We start from the raw sequence: 3,952 nt of genomic DNA, 5'->3' as shown, positions 1-3,952 counted from the left end.
AGTTCGATAAAATATAGACAATATATTTTTTATAGATGTTGCGTTACAAAAAAATGACGAGTTATACGTATTTTTTAAATTTGACGTCAAACTATAATTGGGGATTTAGAAGGGAAAACGGCGAAATTTGACCTCGAAAAGGATGTCCACCAAGCGAAGCTAGGTGGTCATAACGTGCGTGTCGAAAAGAGCTTTCTGAATTGGGGTCATGGGCTCAATTCCGATAATTGTAGCAAAACTTATAGCCAAATTAAAAAAATAATAATAATAAATTTAGAAAAAAAATAAGTCTGTAAGGAAAAAAAAAAAGGAATAAAATTAGACACTCCGCGCTGCGTGGAGTGCCTGCCAGTGAGCACTCCACGCTTGAATTCAAGCACTCCGCGCTGTGCGGAGTGCCTGAATTCAAATTTTTAAATTTTTTTTTTTTTTACACTTATGTTTTTGTGTTCATTTTTAGGCTCATTACGGAATATCAAATGAAGTCGAAATATTATATTCTTAATATCGTTCTGAAGTATTCGCGACATAGTATTGCACGTCGTTCACGGTGCGTGAAACGATCAATCATAGCAAATGTTATCGGACGTCAAAGTATGTATGTTCAAACTATATTTCAAAATTTTCGATAATGAGCTAACTTTAAAAATTTATCGACGACTGTGCGATAATCGAATCGATAAATATTTTACATTTTCTCGAAACTCATTTTGAGAACTATATCGTAGAGACATCGAATGATTTAAATAGATATCAAAAGTAGTTAAACGGATATTAGACGTATGTGTTAAAAAATACGAATAATTCCTTTCACAGACAAGTTTTTTTTTTTAATTTTAATTTTAATTTTTTTAATTGTACTATTAATATATTTTTTTTGTAAACTTTTTAAGAAACGCGTCTGATGTAACTTTAACTATTTGCGATATTCATTTAGATCAATTCGATGAGTCCATAATATAGTTCTCGAAACGAGTTCGATAAAATATAGACTATATTTTTTATAGATGTTGCGTTACAAAAAAATGACGAGTTATACGTATTTTTTAAATTTGACGTCAAACTATAATTGGGGATTTAGAAGGGAAAACGGTGAAATTTGACCTTGAAAACGATGTCCACCAAGCGAAGCTAGGTGGCCATGACGTGCGTGTCGAAAAAAGCTTTCTGAATTGGGGTCATGGGCTCAATTCCGATAACTGTAGCAAAACTTATAGCAAAATTAAAAAAATAATAATAATAAATTTAGAAAAAAATAAGTCCATAAGAAAAAAAAAGAGTAAAATTAGACACTCCGCGCTGCGCCGAGTGCCTGCCAGTGAGCACTCCGCGCTGTGCGGAGTGCCTGAATTCAAATTTTTAAATTTTTTTTTTACTCATGTTTTTGTGTTCATTTTCAGGCTCATTACGGAATATCAAATGAAGTCGAAATATTATATTCTTAATATCGTTTTGAAGTACTCGTGACATAGTATTGCACGTCGTTCACGGTGCGTGAAACGGTCAATCATAGCAAATGTTATCGGACGTCAAAATAGGTATGTTCAAACTATATTTCGAAATTTTCGATAATAAGCTAACTTTAAAAATTTATCGACGTACATCTACTTGAAACTCATTTTGAGAACTATATCGTAGAGATATCGAATGATTTAAATAGATATCAAAAGTAGTTAAACGATATTAAACGTATGTGTTAAAAAATACGAATAATTCGTTTTTCTTAAAAAAAATCAATTATATTATTACTATTTCGAAATTTTCGATAACAAGTTAACTTTAAAAATTCGTCGACGATTGTACAATAGTCGAATCGATAAAATATTTTACATTCTCTCGAAACTCATTTTGAGAACTATATCGTAGAGATATCGAATGATCTAAATAAATATCGAAAATAGTCAGACCAGCAAACAAGAGATGCATGTACACTACACTTACAAAGAGTCCAATTCCATGTTTCATGAATCGAACCCTCACACTACGGTTGCCAGCAAGGCATGAGATAACCTCATTCCTATCATTTGCACCGCTAGATCATGCCCTGGGAGGCTTTATATATCTATATATATATTCAGCCCCATACTCTTTTGTTGGATATTGGTTAAATAAATTGAGAATTGAAAATCGATTAAAGTTCGTATCGAATTCGGTCAAATACTCAAAAGCTCGACTCAATCCTAAAAATTATCTAATTTTTTTTATATATAAATTTTTTTTAGATCTTAAAATAATTAGGATGAAAAATTTGTTGGCTCAATTTCTTGTTGCTATAATTCAAATGTATTTTTTCAAACATTATTATTTTAGTCTAAGTAATTATTTTACTTATAAATGATGTATTTGATAATACTATATTCAATATAAGTAAGTCGTTTAATTAATCGAATCATTTTTTTTATTGTTGAATATCTAATTGATATAATTAAATCGTTTAATTAATCGAATCAATTTTTTATTGTTTGCAGTCTCCCTTTGTTTCCTTATTTAATATGCTAATATCTCATTTTATAAAATTCAAGCCATGCATTGTATGGCACAAGACTAGTATATATATATATATATATAGAGGCTAATTCATAGATCTTTGGGCTTTGATTATCAAGGAATAGAGACTTTACAAATAAAGCCCTCCCGGTAGATGGCCAGTGGCCCAAAGGGAGAAAAATTGATTACATTTTTCCCTCTTTTTTTGGTTCCAGTTCCTCCACCACCTCATTTTTAGGGAGAGCTAATGCTTGTTGGGTATTTTGGTTAGATAAATCCTTCTTGGATTAAATTACATCGAAAAATAACATTGCAAAGATAATATTTCCATATATACGTGTATATTTACACACGTCTACATGTATGTTTTCTGCTTTTTAATTTTTTCCTAACATCATATTTTTCCAAATTTTTTTCGACAAAATAAAACAATTTTTTCAGTCCATCTTAAGAACTTTATAAATAATGATGAACTCTCAAGCTCAAGGTTATTTCAATCTCTATTATACAACTCTTCTTATCTTTATAAATTTTTCCAAAGGGTCATCGTTTTTTTCCAAGCCCATTTGTACTTTGTTTTTGCTCCTTCACTCGTGCAAGCTAATTTTCTCTTTACTTCTTCACATAGAGACCTGCATTTTCAATTCGTATTTTTATTTTGCCCTAAACCCCAAATAGAAGAATCGACAGTGTTGAGAGTCTGAGACGGCCATTTAGATCTTCTCACTTCTCTAGCTCTACTTGTGCTAAATTTGTGGTTTTCGAGTCCAGGTATCAAATCGACTACTTACTTGCTATCTTGCTTGATTTTACACGTTTTTATTTTAAAACTCATTTGGATTTGAGATTTGAGATTCTAAGGTAAAATTTGATACCTTAGGGTCATCGTTCAAATTTTGAAGTACAACACAATGACTTATTTGAAGTTAAGATTTCCATAGATTTTGAATCTGCCAGTTCTTTCAATTTTAGGGGCAAATTTGTTACTTATTAATTGTTAACTTGCATAAATTTAATTGAAAAAATCTTAACCGTTGCTTGATACTAGTAATTAGAATAGTACTAAAATTAATATTTAATTGCAAAATGACTAGAGACTAGAGTCTAGAGAGGGAGGAAGAATACTTTGTTTTGCATAATTCAGGTGAAATACTTTGGTTTAATCATAAATCTACATCATTTTCGTGTGGATTTCTTCTATAATGTCACCGATCTGCAAATTCAAGAGTTAAATAATCGTTTCTCCATTGTAAATAACGACTCACTTCTTTGTGTTGCATGATTATGTAGCGCCCCAAATTTTCATAAACTCATGAACGTTACGAAAAGCTCAATTATTCCTTTTAATAGATGTGAAACTACACAAATAAAATAAATTCTTTATTTTCAACCAAACATAAATTAAAACACAAGATTTGAGTTTCTAAAGATTTAAGCATAATCAAATTACTAATAAAACAAGTGG

The sequence above is a fragment of the Olea europaea genome, unplaced genomic scaffold (genome assembly GCF_002742605.1).
Source record: "Olea europaea var. sylvestris unplaced genomic scaffold, O_europaea_v1 scaffold69, whole genome shotgun sequence".
NCBI lineage: Eukaryota > Viridiplantae > Streptophyta > Magnoliopsida > Lamiales > Oleaceae > Olea > Olea europaea.
This window is presented reverse-complemented; position numbering follows the sequence as displayed.